The 25,218-nt window shown below is 40.5% G+C and overlaps 1 protein-coding gene and 2 long non-coding RNA genes across 4 annotated transcripts in view; 1 reads left to right on the top strand and 2 right to left on the bottom strand.

The window, feature by feature from the left end:
* The window catches only part of entpd3 (ectonucleoside triphosphate diphosphohydrolase 3), a 172,455-nt gene that overhangs the window by 58,293 nt on the left and 88,944 nt on the right, over positions 1-25,218 (bottom strand). The gene's annotated exons all lie outside the window — the stretch shown is intronic.
* LOC144021998 (uncharacterized) lies at positions 20,729-21,709 on the top strand. Its single transcript, XR_013284239.1, has 3 exons — positions 20,729-20,905; positions 21,273-21,359; positions 21,441-21,709. It is a non-coding gene; the product is annotated as an uncharacterized LOC144021998 (long non-coding RNA).
* Positions 22,214-23,509, bottom strand: LOC144021997 (uncharacterized). The gene is made up of 3 exons (XR_013284238.1): positions 23,208-23,509; positions 22,549-22,779; positions 22,214-22,276 (listed from the first exon to the last, which is right to left on the bottom strand). It is a non-coding gene; the product is annotated as an uncharacterized LOC144021997 (long non-coding RNA).

Below are 25,218 nucleotides of genomic sequence, written 5' to 3'. Positions count from 1 at the left end.
TTGGGGTATTTGCACGTCGGGGTACTGGCACGTTAGGGTACTGTTTCATAAGAAACCGTCTAAATTGTAAATGTTTTTCCATGCTTTTTGTGTTTGTTCACATTGCTATGGAATGCTTTGTCGAGGTATTCGGCTGATAGGTATGCCTCCCAATATTCACACATCTAGCTGAATCATATAAAAAAAAAAAAATTCTTTGCAAACAATGCATCGCTACAGCAAAGGCGTGCCACGTTGGGGTACTTGCACGTCGGGGTACTGGCACGTTGGGGTACTGTCAAATAGGACAAGGACCATCTAAAATGTTTTTGACAAGCCTTGTGTGTGCAAAGTTTAATCAAAACGCAAAATATGGTGCGCAATTCCCAAAATAAATTCAAAATGGCGGACTTCCTTTTAGGTTTAGCATACGGCTACAGAATACTTTTTGTAGGTCTTAAGCTAATAGGTATGCCTCCCAGTTTTCACAAATCTAGGTCAAGTCATCTTTAGTTGTGTATCGCTTGAATCATACAATTGGAAATGCTCCATAAAAATGCATAGAGGGCGCTATTGAGCACAACGTTGGGTTACTTGCACGTCAGGGTACTGGCACGTTGGGGTACTGTTACATGGAACAAGGACCATTTAAAATGTTAGTTTTTTCCATGCCTTGTCTGTGCAAAGTTTAATGAAGAAGGCCAAAAATTATGTATAATTCCCAAAATAAAATCAAAATAGCGGACTTCCTCTTTGGTTTGGCAAATGGCTACATAATACTTTTTTGTAGGTCTAGCATAATCATACAATCGGAAATGCTTCATAAAAAGGTCTAGAGGGCGCTATTCACTGCAAATTGCACAATAAATCTCTGAAAATTCATGTTCATGACAAGTCTGATGTGTTTGCAAAGTTCCATGAGTTTTCATGTGTATAAAAAAAAAAAAGCAGCACTTGACAAACAATGCATTGCTATGGCAACAGCGTGTTACAAAATAAAAAACTTTCGATTACTTTGCATCTTAAACATCTTAAGATGAAACACACCAAGTTTGAAGACAGTCGGATAAATTTTGTAGGAGGGGTTCGTTAAAATATGACCCCTGAAAGTTTTTCCTTGCCCGGTTGGAGGGTTAGATCAGGGGGTTGTCGCAACTTGTTTGTGGTTAAGTGCTACAGAAGTAAATGTGTCTTAACAACCTCATGATTGAATGTGTTTTCAATTCTCTAGGATGTGATTGGATTGTATCAATTAAATGTTCTTATAACTGATTCAGTGAGTAGTAAAAATAGTGTGTCAAGTATAATGACATGAAATATAAGGAATACAAAAAACAAAACAAGAACCCTCTAAATTACACATTTTGTTCCAGGCTTTATGTGCGTGCATAGTTTGAGTATACACCTAGGTTTAGGCCAGGAGTGTTCAAACCTTTTGCAAAGAGGGCCGGGTATGGTAAGGTGAGAATGTGTGGGGCCTAATCAACCATTTAGTTTAGCCTGACATAATTTTTTTACATGCATATGTAAATATATATATGTGGACAAATGTGTACATATGTCTACAAATTTTTGTAGCTCGAGCTGCTTCGTCCAACTGGGAACGCTGCATTAAGAAGGATTTTTTTTTCCTTTGCCAACAGTGCATGCCACGACAACAGCGTGCGACGAAATAAAAAGCTTTCAATAACTTTTCATCGTCAACATCTTAAGATGAATCACACCAAGTTTGAAGATGATCGGATAAACTCTGTAGGAGGAGTTCGTTAAAATAAGACCCCTATGAAATGGCCAAAAAAATGGCAACATGTTCCAAAGTAAATCAAAATGGCAGACTTCCTGTTAGGTTTAGCATATGGTTCAAAAAGAGTTTTTTGTACCTCGAGGGCTGTTACATATGTCTTCAAATTTTGGTCACTCTAGGTGAAACGTACAGCCGGAAATGCTTCATTAAGTAAAAATTTTGAAATGCAAAATTTGATGCCCTGCCTCTGGCGGACTTCCTGTTAGGTTTAGCATATGGCACCAACAGGCTTTTTTGTAGATCATAGTCTGTTACATATGTGTACCAATTTTCGTAGCTCTATATTAAACGTATAACTGGCAATACTTCAGATGAAACATGCCAAAGAATGAAGACAATCTGATAAGTTTTGTAGAAAATATGAGGCCTATAAAAGGCCCCCAAAAAATGGCTACAAATAGCAAAGTAAATCAAAATGCCGGACTTCCTGTTTGGCTTAGCATATGGTTCTAAAAGACTTTTTTGTACATCGTGGGCTCTTATGTATGCCTCCAAATTATCATAGCGCTAGGTGAAAGGTACAACCGGGAATGCTTCGTTAAAGAGGAGTTTTTTAGCTCAAAAAGTGATGCCGGCCCTTGCGGGACTTCCTGTTGGGTTTAGCACAAAGCAGCAAGAGACTTTTTTTGTACATCGTGGGCTGTTACATATGTCTACAAATTTTCGTAGCTCTAGCTGCTTCGTACAACTGAGAATTCTTCATTAAGAAGATTTTTTTTCCTTTGCAAACAAGTGCATGCCACGACAACAGCGTGCAGCGAAATAAAAAGCTTTCAATAACTTTTCATCTTCAACATCTTAAGATGAATCACACCAAGTTTGAAGATGATCGGATAAACTCTGTAAGAGGAGTTCGTTAAAATAGGACCCCTATGAAATGGCCAAAAAAATGGGAACACGTTCCAAAGTAAATCAAAATGGTGGACTTTCTGTTAGGTTTAGCATATGGTTCAAAAAGAGTTTTTTGTACCTTGAGGGCTGTTACATATGTCTTTAAATTTTGGTAACTCTAGGTGAAACGTACAGCCGGGAATGCTTCATTAAGTAAGAATTTTGAAACTCCAAATTTGATGCCCCGCCTCTGGCGGACTTCCTGTTGGGTTTAGCATATGGCACCAACAGACTTTTTTGTAGGTCATAGTCTGTTACATATGTGTACCAATTTTCGTAGCTCTAGGTTAAACATACAACCGGCAATACTACGTTTAGTAAGAGTTTTGAAACTCTAAATTTGATGCCCCACCGCCGTCATATAGTATGTCGAAAACTTTCGATTTTTTACCATGGTGTTGTCCCAGGTCTTGAGATGGTACATCCCAAGTTTGAAGTCAATTGGATTAACCGTGTAGGAGAAGCAGGCAAAAGTATGACCCCTGTAAATGTGCAAAAATTGGCCAAAATTGGACATTTAAATACTCATATCTCACTTCCTGTCTATTTTAGGGTACACACATCAAAGAGGTTTTTGTTCATCTGGATGTGCTACAGGTGCCACACAATTTTCATAGCCGTCGGACAATCGTAGCGGGCCAGGGATCTGTTTAACCTATGTAGGTGGCGCTATGGAGCCATTTTTCTGTTATCACCTATGGCGACTTTAAAATATCAAATTTTTCGCCAGGCCTGACGTGTGTGTAAAGTTTGGTGAGTTTTCGTTCACGTTTAGTGTCTCAAAAATGTGATTGTTTGCGGAAAAGAATAATAACAAATAAAAAGAAGAAGAATAATAAGAATTCCTTGAAAAACAATAGGGACCTCGCAGCGGTCGCTGCTCGGGCCCTAATAATAATAATAATAATTTTTACAAAAACAATAGGGACCTCGCAGCGGTCGCTGCTCGGGCCCTAATAATAATAATAATAATAATTTTTACAAAAACAATATGGACCTCGCAGCGGTCGCTGCTCGGGCCCTAATAGATTAGATTAGATTATTAGCCTTTATTGTCATTATACAAGTACAATGAAATGAAAGCTCTGCCATAAGTGCGCACATAATAGACAGATAAAAATATATACAATAAAATAAATAGGTTAAAAAATAAAATAAAACCAATACTGTATAAAACCACTGTACATATTGCAATGTACAAATGTGCAAAAGTGCAATGCTAGTCCTTAAATGAGTCCAGGTCAGTTGTCAGTGCATAGTGGAGTTGAGTATGATGACAGCTTTTGGAAAGAAACTGTCTCTGAGTCTGTTTGTTTTTGTTGATATTGCTCTGTAGCGCCTACCAGAGGGCAGCAGGCTGAAGAAGTGGAAACCAGGGTGTGTAGGGTCCTTGATGATTTTTCTTGCCCTACCGAGGCACCGGGAGTTGTAGATGGTAGACAGTGGAGGAAGGGGGCAGCCGATGGTCTTCTGTGCTGTGTTGATGACCCTCTGCAGTCTCTTCCTGTCCGCTTCTGTGCAGCTTGAGTGCCATACTGACACAGCATAGGTCAGCAGACTCTCAATTGCTGATCTATAGAAGGTCACCAGCAGTTTGGTGTTAAGTTGCTCCTTCCTTAGTAATCTCAGGAAGTGCAGTCTCTGCTGTGCCCTTTTAACTAGTGCTGTGGTGTTAGTTGTCCAGGAGAGGTCTTTAGAGATGTGAACCCCAAGGAATTTGAAGGTCTCCACGCGCACCACGCCTTCGCCGTTGATGTACAGAGGGGCAGGGGGAGTTTTATTCCGTCGGAAGTCCAGAATGAGTTCTTTTGTTTTGGAAATGTTCATTGTTAAGTTGTTGAGGGCACACCACTCACTCAGTCTAAAGACCTCATCCCTATAGGCCGCCTCATTTCCCTCTGTAATCATCCCCACCACTGTTGTGTCATCCGCAAATTTCACAACGATGTTCTCAGGGTGGGTGGGTCTACAGTCATGTGTGTAAAGTGAAAAAAGTAGTGGGCTCAGCACACAGCCTTGAGGTGAGCCAGTTCTCAGTGTGCAGGTGGATGAGAGATGGGGACCCAGCTTGACGTGCTGGGGTCGATCGACCAGGAAGTCCTTAATCCAAGAGCAAGTGGAAGGTGGGAGCCCCAGGTTAGCCAACTTGGGGATAAGAATGTCCGGTGTTATTGTATTAAAGGCTGAGCTGTAGTCAATAAAAAGCATTCTGACATAGCTTCCCCTTTTCTCGAGATGGCTCAATGCAGCGTGGAGGGCGATTGTTATTGCATCCTCAGTGGATCTATTTGGCCGATATGCAAACTGATATGGATCAAGAGTGGCGGGGAGACAAGCTTTAATGTGTCTTAGTACCAGTTTTTCAAAACACTTTGTGATGACTGGGGTGAGTGCTACCGGACGGAAGTCGGTTAGATTTATTGTGGGTGACTTCTTCGGGACTGGAATGATGATGGCTGATTTTAGGCAGGCTGGAATGTGGGCTTGTTCCAGTGACAGGTTAAAAATATCCGTGAATACTGGTGCTAGTTGGTCAGCACATGCCTTAAGTATTTTCCCCGGAACACCGTCCGGTCCTGTGGCCTTCCTGGGGTTGACAGCACGGAGCACACGTCTCACGTCTTCCACCACTACAATCAGTGAGGTGGTGCCAGAAGTTGGTGGGAGTTGTAATGGAGAATGGGGTGGTGTGACTGAGTTCTGAGTTTGGGATTCAAAGCGAGCAAAGAAACTGTTTAGCTCCTCTGCTAATGCCGCGTCTGAGTCCCCAGGAGTCGCAGCACAGCCCTTGTAGTTGGTGAGGGACTGTATGCTCTGCCACATCTGTCGGGGGTTGTTGAGTTGCCCTTCTATCTTCTCCTTGTAGGCTGCTTTGGCGATCTTGATGCCTCTCCTCAGGTTGGCACGAGCTGTGCTGTAGAGTGCACCGTCGTCTGATCTGAAGGCTGCATCCCGGGCCCGGAGAAGCGAGCGGACTTGGCTCGTCATCCACGGCTTCTGGTTTGGGTGCACCTGGATGGTCTTCTCCACCGTAACCGTGCCCATGCAGTACCTGATGTAAGACAGTACTGTATCTGTGAATGTGGCCAGGTCTTCGTGGTGGAAAGTCTCCCACTGAGTCTGTTCAAAGCAGTCCTGGAGTCGGGGGAGGGCGTCGTCAGGCCAGGTGATAATGGTCTGTCTTTTGGGCTTGCTTTGACGGCTGAGAGGGGTGTATGCTGGGGCCAGGAACAGTGAGATGTGATCAGACTGTCCCAGGTGGGGGAGGGGTATGGCTCTATATGCACTCTTAATGTTAGAGTACACATGATCCAATGTTTTATCACCTCTTGTTGGACATTTCACGTGTTGGTAAAATTTTGGTAAAACCGTTTTGAGATTTGCCTGATTAAAATCTCCTGCAATGATGTGCGCGCCATTTGGGTAGGCATACAGATGATTGTTTATAGCGTCAAGCAGTAGAGAAAGAGAGGTTTTTACATTAGCATCCGGTGGTATGTAGACGGCAGTGATGATAATAACAGCTAGCTCTCTTGGTAAGAAGAATGGTCTGCATCTCACCGACATGAATTCCAGGTCCGGGGAACAATGTTTGTCCAGTACAGTGCTGTTATTACACCAACCTTCATTCACGTAGATGCAAAGCCCACCACCTCTCCTTTTTCCGGAGTCGCTGGTCCTGTCCGATCTGTGTAGCGTGCGGCCGGCTAGCTGCATCGCAGCGTCGGGTATTTGTGAGTGCAGCCACGTCTCCGTAATGATTAACGTGCTGCATTCTTGAACGTGACGACTTCCAGCCAGCTGTAAATCCAAATCGTCCGTCTTGTTCACCATGGATCTGGCGTTTGAGAGGTAAATGCTTGGCAGCGATGGTTTGAGTGGCTGTTTCCTGAGCCGAGTTAGCAGGCCGGCTCTGCAGCCACGCTTCTGCTTCCTCTCGCGGCGCCGCCTCCGTCGCCTACCAGACCCGATAACAATCCACGGAGACCCCGCTGGTCTCACTATCTCATCCGGAATATCATGCATGCGATGAAAGTCGCCACAAACAGTCATTTTCTGCTGGAAGCTGATGTTTAGCAAGTCCACCCGGTTATAGTTGATTTTAAAGTCCGGTACAGTCGAACAGCTTACAAAAATACACATAGAAAAACACGAAAAACACGCACAAATGGGGAGAGCTTGAAGCCGCAGCATGCTCATGCGCCGCCACTAAGATCATAATAATAATAATAATTCGAACGAAAAACAATAGGGACCTCGCAGCGGTCGCTGCTCGGGCCCTAATAATAATAATAATAATAATAATAATAATAATAATAATAATTTTTACAAAAACAATAGGGACCTCGCAGCGGTCGCTGCTCGGGCCCTAACTAGAGCTGCGAGCAGCTATAAAGGGCCCTCGCAGCCCGGGCCACGTTGGAGTCCTTGCACGTTGGGGTACTTGCACGTTAGGGTACTGGCACGTTGGGGTACTGGCACGTTGGGGTACTGGCATATTGGAAGCAAAATTTCTTTGAAAATGGCATAATAAACCTTTACATGTAGAATATTTTTTTGCCAGTGTGTGTCAAGCTCAACGGGTTTTGGTGATTGTTAAGACCTGCAAAAATCAGCGTCCTTTTTTATTTTTAGGCAATGAGTTGCCCTGATTGGTATTTTTTGTAAAAGTGTATATATACATCATCGCTCGTTGTACTCATTGCACAATGTTACTTTTATTGTCCAAAGGGGCAATCAAAAATGAATAAAACAAAATGGAAACGTACATACGTTTGGATCGGTGTGAAGCCAGTGAACAATTTGAGTGGTGGAAACTAAAAGAATATTCATAAATGACTTAGTCATCACACTTAGAATGAGTTTACATTTTTTTGTACAAAATACCGTATGTGTTTTTTTTTTTTATATAAGCCTCAAGGGCTAGGTGGCGCTGTATTTATAACTGAATGTTGTCATCGAGATACCTTCAGGCCTTGATTATAAGCATACATGTCAAGTGTGGGATTTTTTTTGGAGCATGTACCGTGGAGTTATTAAGCATATCCTTCATTCACGATATTGCTTTTAATGTCCACAGAGGCTATCAAAAATAAATAAAAATATATATATGTTTGGATAAGTCTGATGCCAGTGAACATTTTGAGTGGTGGAAACTAAAAGAATATTCATAAATGACTTAGTTATCACACTTAGAATGAGTTTACATTTTTTGTACAAAATACCGTATGTGGGGTATTTTTTTTTATGCCTCAAGGACTAGGTGACGCTGCATATATAACTGAATGTTGTCATAGAGATAGCTTCAGGCCTTGACGATAAACATACATGTCAAGTTTGGGATTTTTTGGAGCATGTACCGGGGAGTTATTAAGCATATCCTTTTTCAGTGCGAAACACAAATTTTGATGCCCCGCCTTCATCATATAGTATTTCGAAAGGTCAAGATTTTTCCCCCTGTCGTTGGCTCAGGTCTTGACATGGTCCAGGTCAAGTCTTAACTCAGTCAGATGAAACATGGAGGAGAAGTGGGCAAAAGTCTGCGCCCTGTGAATGTGCAAAAATTGTCAAAAATGGGACATTCAAAAATTCGTAGCTAACTTCCTGTTCATTTTAGCATATGGGTCCAAGAGACTTTTTTGTAGGTCTTGGGCTCCCTCATACACCTAAAAATATTCGTCGTTCTTGCTTAAACGTACAACCGGGGCTGCTTCGTTAAAAACTTCTCGGGGGCGCTATTGAGTCATTTTTGTAAAAATAGCACAATCAACAATAAAATATTGCTCATTTTACCAGGCCAGATGTGTGTGCCAAGTTTCATGAGTTTCTGTGCATGTTTAGACCCTCAAAACTGGCGTTGTTTTCTTGGCGAACAGCGCTTAGCCACACCCACAGCAATTCGCGAAAACTCACAAACTTCATGTTGTGACATCATGAAGGCCGAAACCCTCATCTGAGCAAATATGAGGTAGGTCCAGTTAACGTGTTTGGAGAAAAACGTAGAAGAAAATTCGTAAGAAAAAAAATTGCCACTAGGTGGCGCTATCAGTTAGATGAAATATAAGTCAGTAGATGTCTTTAGGGCTGGACTCTCATCAAATGTGTGAAATTTTGAGAAGATAGGATCATCTCGGTCAAGTTAATGCAGCTTTTATTTTCACGAAAAATCTTCAGATTTTGCGTCACCGTTGCGGCCACGCCCTTTGGCGAAAAGTTACAATATTCGGTGTGGGTCATGATCAACATCTTAAGGCTTTTCTGACCAATTTTCAAATGGATCCCTTCAACAAGCTCAGCACAGTAGCTAAAAACGTAAAGTATGACATTTATTGTAACCACTAGGTGGCGCTATATGTATAACTGAATTTTATCATATAGATGTTTTCAGGCCGTGACTATTACGTTGCCTGAGAAGTTTGAGATTTTTTGGAGCTTGAACATGGGAGTTATTAAGCATTTGCTCTTTCTGGACAAATGAAATTTTAAAGGCAATATTTGATGCCCCGCCCCCGTCATATAGTATTTCAAAAAGGCAAGATGTTTTGCCCAGTTGTTCTCTCAGGTCTTGAGATGATAAATGCCAAGTTTGAAGTCAATTGGATGAAAAATGTTTGCAAAGGGGGAAAAAGCATGACCACAGTGAATGTGCCAAAATAGGCCAAAATTGGACATTAAAAAATTCATAGCTCACTTCCTGTACATTTTAGCTACATGGTCCCAATAGACTTTTTTGTGCGTCTCGGGGTGCTACACGTGCCTGCCAATTTTTGTTGCTCTAGCTCAAACGTGCCGGGCTTGGTTTTTATTTTTCTACGCTAGGGGGCGCTATCGAGTCGCATTGTTATGACGACTTAATAATATCACATTTTTCGCCGGGCCTGAGGAGTGTGCAAAGTTCGGTGAGTTTTCGTGAATGTTTAGGTACCCAAAATCGCGATCGTTTGCAGAGAATAAAGAAGAAGAAGAAGAAGAAGAATAACTAGAGCTGCGAGCAGCTATAAAGGGCCCTCGCAGCCCGGGCCACGTTGGGGTCCTTGCACGTTGGGGTACTTGCACGTTGGGGTACTGGCACGTTGGGGTACTGGCATATTGGAAGCAAAATTTCTTTGAAAATGGCATAATAAACGTTTACATGTAGAATATTTTTTTGCCAGTGTGTGTGTCAAGCTCAACGGGTTTTGGTGATTGTTAAGACCTGCAAAAATCAGCGTCCTTTTTTATTTTTAGGCAATGAGTTGCCCTGATTGGTATTTTTTTGTAAAAGTGTATATACACATCATCGCTCGTTGTACTCATTGCACAATGTTACTTTTATTGTCCAAAGGGGCAATCAAAAATGAATAAAACAAAATGGAAACGTACATACGTTTGGATCGGTGTGAAGCCAGTGAACAATTTGAGTGGTGGAAACTAAAAGAATATTCATAAATGACTTAGTTATCACACTTAGAATGAGTGTACATTTTTTGTACAAAATACCGTATGTGGGGTATTTTTTTTTTTTTTATATATAAGCCTCAAGGGCTAGGTGGCGCTGTATTTATAACTGAATGTTGTCATAGAGATACCTTCAGGCCTTGATTATAAGCATACATGTCAAGTGTGGGATTTTTTTTTGGAGCATGTACCGTGGAGTTATTATGCATATCCTTCATTCACGATATTGCTTTTAATGTCCATAGAGGCTATCAAAAATAAATAAAAATATATATATGTTTGGATAAGTCTGATGCCAGTGAACATTTTGAGTGGTGGAAACTAAAAGAATATTCATAAATGACTTAGTTATCACACTTAGAATGAGTTTACATTTTTTGTACAAAATACCGTATGTGGGGTATTTTTTTTTCATGCCTCAAGGGCTAGGTGGCGCTGCATATATAACTGAATGTTGTCATAGAGATAGCTTCAGGCCTTGACGATAAACATACATGTCAAGTTTGGGATTTTTTGGAGCATGTACCGGGGAGTTATCAAGCATATCCTTTTTCATTGCGAAACACACATTTTGATGCCCCGCCCTCATCATATAGTATTTCGAAAAGTCAAAATTTTTCCCCCTGTCGTTGGCTCAGGTCTTGACATGGTCCAGGCCAAGTCTTAACTCAGTCGGATGAAACGTGTAGGAGAAGTGGGCAAAAGTCTGCCCCCTGTGAATGTGCAAAAATCGTCAAAAATGGGACATTCAAAAATTCGTAGCTCACTTCCTGTTCATTTTAGCATATGGGTCCAAGAGACTTTTTTGTAGGTCTTGGGCTCCCTCATACACCTAAAAATTTTCGTAGATCTTGCTTAAATGTACAACCGGGGCTGCTTCATTAAAAATTCCTAGGGGGCGCTATTGAGTCATTTTTGTAAAAATAGCACAATCAACAATAAAATATTGTTCATTTTACCAGGCCAGATGTGTGTGCCAAGTTTCATGAGTTTCTGCGCATGTTTAGACCCTCAAAACTGGCGTTGTTTTCTTGGCGAACAGTGCTTAGCCACGCCCACAGCGATTCGCGAAAACTCACAAACTTCGTGTTGTGACATCATGAAGGCTGAATCCCTCATCTGAGCAAATATGAGGTAGGTCCAGTTAACGTGTTTGGAGAAAAACGTAGAAGAAAATTCGTAAGAAAAAAAAGTGCCACTGGGTGGCGCTATCAGTAAGATTAAATATAAGTTCATAGATGTCTTGAGGGCTGGACTCTCATCAAATGTGTGCAATTTTGAGAAGATAGGATCATTTCGGTCAAGTTAATGCAGCTTTTATTGTCACGAAAAATCTTTAGACTTTGCGGCACCATAGCGGCCACGCCCTTTGGCGAAAAGTTACAATATTCGGTGTGGGGAATGATCAACATCTTAAGGCTTTTCTGACCAATTTTCAACTGGATCCCTTCAACGAGCTCAGCGCAGTAGCTAAAAATGTAAAGTATGACATTTATTGTTACCACTAGGTGGCGCTATATGTATAACTGAATTTTATCATATAGATGTTTTCAGGCCGTGACTATTACATTGCCTGAGAAGTTTGAGATTTTTTGGAGCTTGAACATGGGAGTTATTAAGCATTTGCTCTTTCTGGACAAATGAAATTTTAAAGGCAATATTTGATGCCCCGCCCCCATCATATAGTATTTCGAAAAGGCAAGACTTTTTGCCCAGTTGTTCTCTCACGTCTTGAGATGATAAATGCCAAGTTTGAAGTTAATTGGATGAAAAATGTTTGCAGAGGGGGAAAAAGCATGACCACAGTGAATGTGCCAAAATAGGCCAAAATTGGACATTAAAAAATTCATAGCTCATTTCCTGTACATTTTAGCTACATGGTCCCAATAGACTTTTTTGTGCATCTCGGGGTGCTACACGTGCCTGCCAATTTTCGTTGCTCCAGCTCAAACGTGCCGGGCTTGGCTTTTATTTTTCTACGCTAGGGGGCGCTATAGAGTCGCGTTGTTATGACGACTTCATAATATCAAATTTTTCGCCGGGCCTGAGGAGTGTGCAAAGTTCGGTGAGTTTTCGTGAATGTTTAGGTACCCAAAATCGGGATCGTTTGCGGAGAATAAAGAATAATAATAATAATAATAATAATAATAATAATAATAATAATAATAATTTTTACAAAAACAATAGGGACCTCGCAGCGGTCGCTGCTCGGGCCCTAATAATAATAATAATAATAATAATAATAATAATAATAATAATTTTTACAAAAACAATAGGGACCTCGCAGCGGTCGCTGCTCGGGCCCTAATAATAATAATAATAATAATAATAATTTTTACAAAAACAATAGGGACCTCGCAGCGGTCGCTGCTCGGGCCCTAATAATAATAATAATAATTTTTACAAAAACAATAGGGACCTCGCAGCGGTCGCTGCTCGGGCCCTAATAATAATAACTAGAGCTGCGAGCAGCTATAAAGGGCCCTCGCAGCCCGGGCCACGTTGGAGTCCTTGCACGTTGGGGTACTTGCACGTTAGGGTACTGGCACGTTGGGGTACTGGCATATTGGAAGCAAAATTTATTTGAAAATGGCATAATAAACGTTTACATGTAGAATATTTTTTTTGCCAGTGTGTATCAAGCTCAACGGGTTTTGGGGATTGTTAAGACCTGCAAAAATCTGCGTCCTTTTTTATTTTTAGGCAATGAGTTGCCCTGATTTGTAAAAGTGTATATATACATCATCGCTCGTTGTACTCATTGCACAATGTTACTTTTATTGTCCAAAGGGGCAATCAAAAATGAATAAAACAAAATGGAAACGTACATACGTTTGGATCGGTGTGAAGCCAGTGAACAATTTGAGTGGTGGAAACTAAAAGAATATTCATAAATGACTTAGTCATCACACTTAGAATGAGTTTACATTTTTTGTACAAAATACCGTATGTGGGTTTTTTTTTAATATAAGCCTCAAGGGCAAGGTGGCGCTGTATTTATAACTGAATGTTGTCATCGAGATACCTTCAGGCCTTGATTATAAGCATACATGTCAAGTGTGGGATTTTTTTTGGAGCATGTACCGTGGAGTTATTAAGCATATCCTTCATTCACGATATTGCTTTTAATGTCCACAGAGGCTATCAAAAATAAATAAAAATATATATATGTTTGGATAAGTCTGATGCCAGTGAACATTTTGAGTGGTGGAAACTAAAAGAATATTCATAAATGACTTAGTTATCACACTTAGAATGAGTTTACATTTTTTGTACAAAATACCGTATGAGGGGTATTTTTTTTTTATATAAGCCTCAAGGGCTAGGTGGCGCTGCATATATAACTGAATGTTGTCATAGAGATAGCTTCAGGCCTTGACGATAAACATACATGTCAAGTTTGGGATTTTTTGGAGCATGTACCGGGGAGTTATTAAGCATATCCTTTTTCAGTGTGAAACACAAATTTTGATGCCCCGCCTTCATCATATAGTATTTCGAAAGGTCAAGATTTTTCCCCCTGTCGTTGGCTCAGGTCTTGACATGGTCCAGGTCAAGTCTTAACTCAGTCAGATGAAACGTGTAGGAGAAGTGGGCAAAAGTCTGCCCCCTGTGAATGTGCAAAAATAGTCAAAAATGGGACATTCAAAAATTCGTAGCCAACTTCCTGTTCATTTTAGCATATGGGTCCAAGAGACTTTTTTGTAGGTCTTGGGCTCCCTCATACACCTAAAAATATTCGTCGTTCTTGCTTAAACGTACAACCGGGGCTGCTTCGTTAAAAATTTCGATGGGGCGTTATTGAGTCATTTTTGTAAAAATAGCACAATCAACAATAAAATATTGCTCATTTTACCAGGCCAGATGTGTGTGCCAAGTTTCATGAGTTTCTGTGCATGTTTAGACCCTCAAAACTGGCGTTGTTTTCTTGGCGAACAGCGCTTAGCCACACCCACAGCAATTCGCGAAAACTCACAAACTTTGTGTTGTGACATCATGAAGGCCGAAACCCTCATCTGAGCAAATATGAGGTAGGTCCAGTTTACGTGTTTGGAGAAAAATGTAGAAGAAAATTTGTAAGAAAAAAAATTGCCACTAGGTGGCGCTATCAGTTAGATGAAATGTAAGTTAATAGATGTCTTTAGGGCTGGACTCTCATCAAATGTGTGAAATTTTGAGAAGATAGGATCATCTCGGTCAAGTTAATGCAGCTTTTATTGTCACGAAAAATCTTCAGACTTTGCGTCACCGTAGCGGCCACGCCCTTTGGCGAAAAGTTACAATATTCGGTGTGGGGCATCATCAATATCTTAAGGCTTTTCTGACCAATTTTCAACTGGATCCCTTCAACGAGCTCAGCACAGTAGCTAAAAACGTAAAGTATGACATTTATTGTAACCACTAGGTGGCGCTATATGTATAACTGAATTTTGTCATATAGATGTTTTCAGGCCGTGACTATTACGTTGCCTGAGAAGTTTGAGATTTTTTGGAGCTTGAACATGGGAGTTATTAAGCATTTGCTTTTTCTGGACAAATGAAATTTTAAAGGCAATATTTGATGCTCCGCCCCCGTCATATAGTATTTCGAAAAGGCAAGATGTTTTGCCCAGCTGTTCTCTCAGGTCTTGAGATGATAAATGCGAAGTTTGAAGTCAATTGGATGAAAAATGTTTGCAAAGGGGGAAAAAGCATGACCACAGTGAATGTGCCAAAATAGGCCAAAATTGGACATTAAAAAATTCATAGCTCACTTCCTGTACATTTTAGCTACCTGGTCCCAATAGACTTTTTTGTGCGTCTCGGGGTGCTACACGTGCCTGCCAATTTTCGTTGCTCTAGCTCAAACATGCTGGGCTTGGTTTATATTTTTCTATGCTAGGGGGCGCTATAGAGTCACGTTGTTATGACGACTTCATAATATCAAATTTTTCGCCGGGCCTGAGGAGTGTGCAAAGTTTGGTGAGTTTTCGTAAATGTTTAGGTACCCAAAATCGCGATCGTTTACGAAGAAGAAGAAGAAGAAGAAGAAGAATAACTAGAGCTGCGAGCAGCTATAAAGGGCCCTCGCAGCCCGGGCCACGTTGGGGTCCTTGCACGTTGGGGTACTTGCACGTTGGGGTACTGGCACATTGGGGTACTGGCATATTGGAAGCAAAATTTCTTTGAAAATGGCATAATAAACGTTTACATGTAGAATATTTTTTTGCCAGTGTGTGTATCAAGCTCAACGGGTTTTGGTGATTGTTAAGACCTGCAAAAATCAGCGTCCTTTTTTATTTTTAGGCAATAAGTTGCCCTGATTGGTATTTTTTTGTAAAAGTGTATATACACATCATCGCTCGTTGTACTCATTGCACAATGTTACTTTTATTGTCCAAAGGGGCAATCAAAAATGAATAAAACAAAATGGAAACGTACATACGTTTGGATCGGTGTGAAGCCAGTGAACAATTTGAGTGGTGGAAACTAAAAGAATATTCATAAATGACTTAGCTATCACACTTAGAATGAGTGTACATTTTTTGTACAAAATACCGTATGTGGGGTATTTTATTTTATTTTCATATAAGCCTCAAGGGCTAGGTGGCGCTGTATTTATAACTGAATGTTGTCATAGAGATACCTTCAGTCCTTGATTATAAGCATACATGTCAAGTGTGGGATTTTTTTTGGAGCATGTACCGTGGAGTTATTAAGCATATCCTACATTCACGATATTGCTTTTAATGTCCACAGAGGCTATCAAAAATAAATAAAAATATATATATGTTTGGATAAGTCTGATGCCAGTGAACATTTTGAGTGGTGGAAACTAAAAGAATATTCATAAATGACTTAGTTATCACACTTAGAATGAGTTTACATTTTTTGTACAAAATACCGTATGTGGGGTATTTTTTTTTTATGCCTCAAGGGCTAGGTGGCGCTGCATATATAACTGAATGTTGTCATAGAGATAGCTTCAGGCCTTGACGATAAACATACATGTCAAGTTTGGGATTTTTTGGAGCATGTACCGGGGAGTTATTAAGCATATCCTTTTTCAGTGCGAAACACAAATTTTGATGCCCCGCCTGCATCATATAGTATTTCGAAAGGTCAAGATTTTTCCCCCTGTCGTTGGCTCAGGTCTTGACATGGTCCAGGTCAAGTCTTAACTCAGTCAGATGAAACGTGTAGGAGAAGTGGGCAAAAGTCTGCCCCCTGTGAATGTGCAAAAATCGTCAAAAATGGGACATTCAAAAATTCGTAGCTCACTTCCTGTTCATTTTAGCATATGGGTCCAAGAGACTTTTTTGTAGGTCTTGGGCTCCCTCATACACCTAAAAATATTTGTCGTTCTTGCTTAAACGTACAACCGGGGCTGCTTCGTTAAAAACTTATAGGGGGCGCTATTGAGTCATTTTTGTAAAAATAGCACAATCAACAATAAAATATTGCTCATTTTACCAGGCCAGATGTGTGTGCCAAGTTTCATGAGTTTCTGTGCATGTTTAGACCCTCAAAACTGGCGTTGTTTTCTTGGCGAACAGCGCTTAGCCACACCCACAGCAATTCGCGAAAACTCACAAACTTCGTGTTGTGACATCATGAAGGCCGAAACCCTCATCTGAGCAAATATGAGGTAGGTCCAGTTAACGTGTTTGGAGAAAAACGTAGAAGAAAATTCGTAAGAAAAAAAATTGCCACTAGGTGGCGCTATCAGTTAGATGAAATATAAGTCAGTAGATGTCTTTAGGGCTGGACTCTCATCAAATGTGTGAAATTTTGAGAAGATAGGATCATCTCGGTCAAGTTAATGCAGCTTTTATTTTCACGAAAAATCTTCAGACTTTGCGTCACCGTAGCGGCCACGCCCTTTGGCGAAAAGTTACAATATTCGGTGTGGAGCATGATCAACATCTTAAGGCTTTTCTGACCAACTTTCAACTGGATCCCTTCAACGAGCTCAGCGCAGTAGATAAAAACGTAAAGAATGACATTTATTGTCACCACTAGGTGGCGCTATATGTATAACTGAATTTTATCATATAGATGTTTTCAGGCCGTGACTATTACGTTGCCTGAGAAGTTTGAGATTTTTTGGAGCTTGAACATGGGAGTTATTAAGCATTTGCTCTTTCTGGACAAATGAAATTTTAAAGGCAATATTTGATGCCACGCCCCCGTCATATAGTATTTCAAAAAGGCAAGATGTTTTGCCCAGTTGTTCTCTCAGGTCTTGAGATGATAAATGCCAAGTTTGAAGTCAATTGGATGAAAAATGTTTGCAAAGGGGGAAAAAGCATGACCACAGTGAATGTGCCAAAATAGGCCAAAATTGGACATTAAAAAATTCATAGCTCACTTCCTGTACATTTTAGCTACATGGTCCCAATAGACTTTTTTGTGCGTCTCGGGGTGCTACACGTGCCTGCCAATTTTTGTTGCTCTAGCTCAAACGTGCCGGGCTTGGTTTTTATTTTTCTACGCTAGGGGGCGCTATCGAGTCACATTGTTATGACGACTTAATAATATCAAATTTTTCGCCGGGCCTGAGGAGTGTGCAAAGTTCGGTGAGTTTTCGTGAATGTTTAGGTACCCAAAATCGCGATCGTTTGCGGAGAATAAAGGATAATAATAATAATAATAATAATAATAATAATAATAATAATAATAATAATAATAATAATAATAATAATTTTTACAAAAACAATAGGGACCTCGCAGCGGTCGCTGCTCGGGCCCTAATAATAATAATTCGAACGAAAAACAATAGGGACCTCGCAGCGGTCGCTGCTCGGGCCCTAACTAGAGCTGCGAGCAGCTATAAAGGGCCCTCGCAGCCCGGGCCGCGTTGGGGTCCTTGCACGTTGGGGTCCTTGCACGTTGGGGTACTTGCACGTTAGGGTACTGGCACGTTGGGGTACTGGCATATTGGAAGCAAAATTTCTTTGAAAATGGCATAATAAACGTTTACATGTAGAATTTTTTTTTTGCCAGTCTGTGTCAAGCTCAACGGGTTTTGGTGATTGTTAAGACCTGCAAAAATCAGCGTCCTTTTTTATTTTTAGGCAATGAGTTGCCCTGATTGGTATTTTTTGTAAAAGTGTATATAGACATCATCGCTCGTTGTACTCATTGCACAATGTTACTTTTATTGTCCAAAGGGGCAATCAAAAATGAATAAAACAAAATGGAAACGTACATACGTTTGGATCGGTGTGAAGCCAGTGAACAATTTGAGTGGTGGAAGCTAAAAGAATATTCATAAATGACTTAGTTATCACACTTAGAATGAGTTTACATTTTTTGTACAAAATACCGTATGTGTTTTTTTTTTTTTTATATAATATGCCTCAAGGGCTAGATGGCGCTGTATTTATAACTGAATGTTGTCATAGATATACCTTCAGGCCTTGATTATAAGCATACATGTCAAGTGTGGGATTTTTTTTGGAGCATGTACCGTGGAGTTATTAAGCATATCCTTCATTCACGATATTGCTTTTAATGTCCACAGAGGCTATCAAAAATAAATAAAAAAATATATATGTTTGGATAAGTCTGATGCCAGTGAACATTTTGAGTGGTGGAAACTAAAAGAATATTCATAAATGACTGAGTTATCACACTTAGAATGAGTTTACATTTTTTGTACAAAATACCGTATGTGGGGTATTTTTTTTTATGCCTCAAGGGCTAGGTGGCGCTGCATATATAACTGAATGTTGTTATAGAGATAACTTCAGGCCTTGACGATAAACATACATGTCAAGTTTGGGATTTTTTGGAGCATGTACCGGGGAGTTATCAAGCATATCCTTTTTCATTGCGAAACACAAATTTTGATGCCACGCCCTCATCATATAGTATTTCGAAAAGTCAAGATTTTCCCCCCTGTCGTTGGCTCAGGTCTTGACATGGTCCAGGTCAAGTCTTAACTCAGTCGGATGAAACGTGGAGAAGAAGTGGGCAAAAGTATGCCCCCTGTAAATGTGCAAAAATCATCAAAAATAGGACATTCAAAAATTCGTAGCTCACTTCCTGTTCATTTTAGCATATGGGTCCAAGAGACTTTTATGTAGGTCTTGGGCTCCCTCATACACCTAAAATTTTTCGTAGATCTTGCTTAAACGTACAACCGGGGCTGCTTCATTAAAATTTTCTAGGGGGCGCTATTGAGTCATTTTTGTAAAAATAGCACAATCAACATTAAAATATTGCTCATTTTACCAGGCCAGATGTGTGTGCCAAGTTTCATGAGTTTCTGTGCATGTTTAGACCCTCAAAACCGGCGCTGTTTTCTTGGCGAACAGCGCTTAGCCACGCCCACAGCAATTCACGAAAACTCACAAACTTCGTGTTGTGACATCATGAAGGCCGAAACCCTCATCTGAGCAAATCTGAGGTAGGTCCAGGTAACGTGTTTGGACAAAAACGTAGAAGAAAATTCGTAAGAAAAAAAAAATGCCACTAGGTGGCGCTATCAGTAAGATGAAATATAAGTTCGTAGATGTCTTTAGGGCTGGACTCTCATCAAATGTGTGAAATTTTGAGAAGATAGGATCATCTCGGTCAAGTTAATGCAGCTTTTATTGTCACGAAAAATCTTCAGACTTTGCGTCACCGTAGCGGCCACGCCCTTTGGCGAAAAGTTACAATATTCGGTGTGGGGCATGATCAACATCTTAAGGCTTTTCTGACCAATTTTCAACTGGATCCCTTCAACGAGCTCAGCACAGTAGCTAAAAACGTAAAGTATGACATTTATTGTTACCACTAGGTGGCGCTATATGTATAACTGAATTTTATCATATAGATGTTTTCAGGCCGTGACTATTACGTTGTCTGAGAAGTTTGAGATTTTTCGGAGCTTGAACATGGGAGTTATTAAGCATTTGCTCTTTCTGGACAAATGAAATTTTCAAGGCAATATTTGATGCCCCGCCCCCGTCATATAGTATTTCAAAAAGTCAAGGTTTTTTGCCCAGTTGTTGTCTCAGGTCTTGAGATGATAAATGCCAATTTTGAAGTCAACTGGATGAAAAATGTTTGCAAAGGGGGAAAAAGCATGACCACAGTGAATGTGCCAAAATAGGCCAAAATTGGACATTAAAAAATTCATAGCTCATTTCCTGTACATTTTAGCTACATGGTCCCAATAGACTTTTTTGTGCGTCTCGGGGTGCTACACGTGCCTGCCAATTTTCGTTGCTCTAGCTCAAACGTGCCGGGCTTGGTTATTATTTTTCTACGCTAGGGGGCGCTATAGAGTCGCGTTGTTATGACGCCTTCATAATATCAAATTTTTCGCCGGGCCCGAAGAGTGCGCAAAGTTCGGTGAGTTCTCGTGAATGTTTAGGTACCCAAAATCGCGATCGTTTGCAGAGAATAGGTCGCTTGCACATCGTAATGCATCATGGGAGTTTTTCCTTCGGGCGCCATATTGGGTGTCCACCGGTTCACAAGGTACAACTCGCGAGTTACACGGTAGAGCTTATCAACCTGATGTAATTTTCGCAGTATTTTCACGATTCACCGGAAGATCAAAAACAACGATACAGGCAGAAGGTGTCTCTGTGTGGCGGGATTGATCCTAATTACGTCCTGACCAAGGGTGATTTTTTTTTTGACGGAGAAAGCTTGCTGGCCAAATGTGACATCTCTGGACATCTTTCCCTACCTCGTGTTGACAACATGCTCCATAACACGCCAACAAATCCCTGGAGGCTTACAATTATTTTGTAAGCGGGTGGATACAGAGTGTAAACTTTAACATCGCATCAGAAGAAACGGTTGCTGTTGCACGTAAGTAAACCACATGGTGTTGGTAATTCTGCACACAAAAATGTTGATTTGTTCTCAGGCTTCCTGTTATCATTGTGTTTACATGCACAGCTAGGTTTACCTGATGTGGTTTTTCTAATCATTTTATAACAGGCAAATATGGCAGAGCGTATAAGAATAAAAAGTAACTGCACAGCCTCCCCGTGGCTTAATTAAATTTAATGCTACCCTTTCACTAGTTACATGTTACTTAATCAACTTATTCTAAATGGTTAAGGTTAACCACTCTCAGAGGACGTATTTTTAGTTTCAGTTTCCAGTACAATAAAACGTGTTCATGGTAACTACTGAGCATACTGACAGCTTTTCTTATGATCTCACGGTTAAGGAGGCTGTCACAACACCCAATTTCTGTCTGGTGCCAGATGGCAACAATTCCCATCACTTGTCACGACAACACCAATAGTATTACCAGGTATGTATGGCTTTACTTTTTGTAGTTTCTTATTTAATTCTATGTTTCATATTTTCATTACAATGTTTGTAATATTTTCAGATTCAGGCACAGATGAGTTTAACTGGACGAACTTCTGCGACTTTGTGGTGTGGACAAAGTGTGATCGAGCGAGTCCACCCAGATCGCTCGTTTTGGCCAGTTGGAAAAGCCAGAGTTTTTTTTTCCCAAAGTCCCCTCCTTACCTGAACTGCTCGGGAGAGCATTTACTAGATCAGCAGTGGACTTCCAGTGTTCCTGCTCAGCCGCTGTCACCTACCACTTGCTCATGTACTTCAAAGATGCGGAATAAAGTAGTTTTTTGTGCTGCAGCAGATTGTAAAATCAAATGATATCACTTGAAGTGTGCCAATCTAGACTGCCAAAAGGACAGTGGTTTTGTGACAAGTGTGAAACAAGGATTATTGGGAAAACTGTAACACAGTACTGGTACTTGTCTTACATTAAACAAATTTAAAAGAGAGCAACTTTTTCCTCTGTACATAGCATAATGAAAGTCATTGCGTACCCCATCAACATTACATCATACCGTCATCAGGATGGTAGGCACCTGTGCTAAAATAAACTACATTAATTAACAGTTCAATTTTTAACCCTGAAATTACTACATCTAATCATTATTCACTTCATTTTTTGTGCTTTTAGAAATAATAGAGATTTATGCCATTACTTTAAGAGGGACCATATTGCACATTGAGTCAAATCCTGTCATTTGTCTTATGTATAGCTTTGTAAACAAACCCAACAACAGAATTTGTATAAACGCTGCCTTTATTAGCGCCAAACAAACAGTCGCATGTTGTCCTCCTGCAATGCTTTGATGCTCGCCTTCGTTTCCATCATGTCATTGGCAATCAAGTCGGTGTGGCATGAGATCCCTAAAGAAAAAAATAAAGAAAAAAATCACAAAAAAATACGGTACCAGTAATAGGTTTAATATAGTAAAGTAGTATAGTTTTTTTGTCAGTGTAAAAGAAATGTACACATTTTGTTGCATTTTTTAATGTATGAACATTGCTACAGGCAAATACTTATTTCTATAAACACTTCCAAATGTCTCTAAAATATAAGGTGCGTGTACACACACAAACAAACACATACATTCACTCATGCATACAATATATCATGTAATGAATTCTGAGTGGCATACCAGAGTCAATGATGTCAGCAGTACTTGAGGGTACAGGTTACTGGAACCATCTGGCTGCATAACTGCAACAATCTCTGCCACTTCGAGTCGTCTTTTCTTTGCTTGTCTCTCCTGTGCACGTTCATATCTTGGCACTGACTGGGCTGAGACATAGATGTTGTAACTTGGGACCCAACTTTAATGTTGGAGCCCAGTCGGGATGATTGGACAGAAAAACGGGCGCAGGGCGACCTGTTAAAATAAACAAATAAAATATGGAAAGACTGGTTATTTTACCGCAGTAGGGTGGGCGTGAATAAGTTCTTTAGCATGATGTGTAGGCTACCGGGGGTCTGTTTTCTTGCATCACCCCCGGGGGTCTGTTTTCTTGCATCAGCCCCTTCTGTCTCTTTTTTTTCCAAGTTTACATTTTGCCACCAAAAAACATGTTATCGGCATTAAAAGCCCAAGACTAATCAATCCAATTTCAGCAGTAAACACTTTGCACTGGCACTACTTGGGTGAAAATGTTCGATGTTAGCTTTCGGCTAACGTCCGCTAGCCAGCTTGTACTACCGAACTTGCTTGCTCATGAATCCAAAACATAAGCAACTTGCCCATATATGGGCGCTCGAAACGTTATTAATCCTCATGCATGAAATAAAGGTAAACAAGCTTACCGCTCACAAAGTGATCGCTGCACACACGAGCCCAAAGTAACGACTTCCCTCCGGAGTCCGCACTCCTCTGTCTCCAGGCCCTGGTTCCTAATTATTTTCGGAATTCGGAAAAAAGACCGACCATTTTCCCCCTTGGCTTTGTTCGAACAGCCAACGATGCAGCAACAATGTACCATTTTAAACGCAGAAAACAAACGTGATAGATACGTGTTAGACCGAATCGCTACGTAAATGGAGGCCACCCAGCATGGCGACTACGAGAAATCCGAGGCGGAAGTGACGACATGTGCAAGCGACCTATAAAGAAGAAGAAGAAGAAGAACTAGAGCTGCGAGCAGCTATAAAGGGCCCTCGCAGCCCGGGCCACGTTGGGGTCCTTGCACGTTGGGGTACTTGCACATTGGGGTACTGGCACGTTGGGGTACTGGCATATTGGAAGCAAAATTTCTTTGAAAATGGCATAATAAACGTTTACATGTAGAATATTTTTTTTGCCAGTGTCTGTCAAGCTCAACGGATTTTGGTGATTGTTAAGACCTGCAAAAATCAGCGTCCTTATTTATTTTTAGGCAATGAGTTGCCCTGATTGGTATTTTTTTGTAAAAGTGTATATACACATCATCGCTCGTTGTACTCATTGCACAATGTTTACTTTTATTGTCCAAAGGGGCAATCAAAAATGAATAAAACAAAATGGAAACGTACATACGTTTGGACCGGTGTGAAGCCAGTGAACAATTTGAGTGGTGGAAACTAAAAGAATATTCATAAATGACTTAGTTATCACACTTAGAATGAGTTTACATTTTTTGTACAAAATACCGTATGTGGGGTATTTTTTTTTTTATGCCTCAAGGGCTAGGTGGCGCTGTATTTATAACTGAATGTTGTCATAGAGATACCTTCAGGCCTTGATTATAAGCATACATGTCAAGTGTGGGATTTTTTTTGGAGCATGTACCGTGGAGTTATTAAGCATATCCTTCATTCACGATATTGCTTTTAATGTCCATAGAGGCTATCAAAAATAAATAAAAATATATATATGTTTGGATAAGTCTGATGCCAGTGAACATTTTGAGTGGTGGAAACTAAAAGAATATTCATAAATGACTTCGTTATCACACTTAGAATGAGTTTACATTTTTTGTACAAAATACCGTATGTGGGGTATTTTTTTTTCATGCCTCAAGGGCTAGGTGGCGCTGCATATATAACTGAATGTTGTCATAGAGATAACTTCAGGCCTTGACGATAAACATACATGTCAAGTTTGGGATTTTTTGGAGCATGTACCGGGGAGTTATCAAGCATATCCTTTTTCATTGCGAAACACAAATTTTGATGCCCCGCCCTCATCATATAGTATTTCAAAAAGTCAAAATTTTTCCACCTGTCGTTGGCTCAGGTCTTGACATGGTCCAGGCCAAGTCTTAACTCAGTCGGATGAAACGTGTAGGAGAGGTGGGCAAAAGTCTGCCCCCTGTGAATGTGCAAAAATCGTCAAAAATGGGACATTCAAAAATTCGTAGCTCACTTCCTGTTCATTTTAGCATATGGGTACAAGAGACTTTTTTGTAGGTCTTGGGCTCCCTCATACACCTGAAAATATTCGTCGTTCTTGCTTAAACGTACAACCGGGGCTGCTTCGTTAAAAATTACGAGGGGGCGCTATTGAGTCATTTTTGTAAAAATAGCACAATCAACAATAAAATATTGCTCATTTTACCAGGCCAGATGTGTGTGCCAAGTTTCAGGAGTTTCTGTGCATGTTTAGACCCTCAAAACTGGCGTTGTTTTCTTGGCGAACAGCGCTTAGCCACGCCCACAGCAATTCGCGAAAACTCACAAACTTCGTGTTGTGACATCATGAAGGCCGAAACCCTCATCTGAGCAAATATGAGGTAGGTCCAGTTAACATGTTTGGGGAAAAATGTAGAAGAAAATTCGTAAGAAAAAAAATTGCCACTAGGTGGCGCTATCAGTTAGATGAAATGTAAGTTAGTAGATG

This window comes from Festucalex cinctus, chromosome 7, assembly GCF_051991245.1.
Source record: "Festucalex cinctus isolate MCC-2025b chromosome 7, RoL_Fcin_1.0, whole genome shotgun sequence".
Classification (NCBI taxonomy): domain Eukaryota; kingdom Metazoa; phylum Chordata; class Actinopteri; order Syngnathiformes; family Syngnathidae; genus Festucalex; species Festucalex cinctus.
This window is presented reverse-complemented; position numbering and strand designations above follow the sequence as displayed.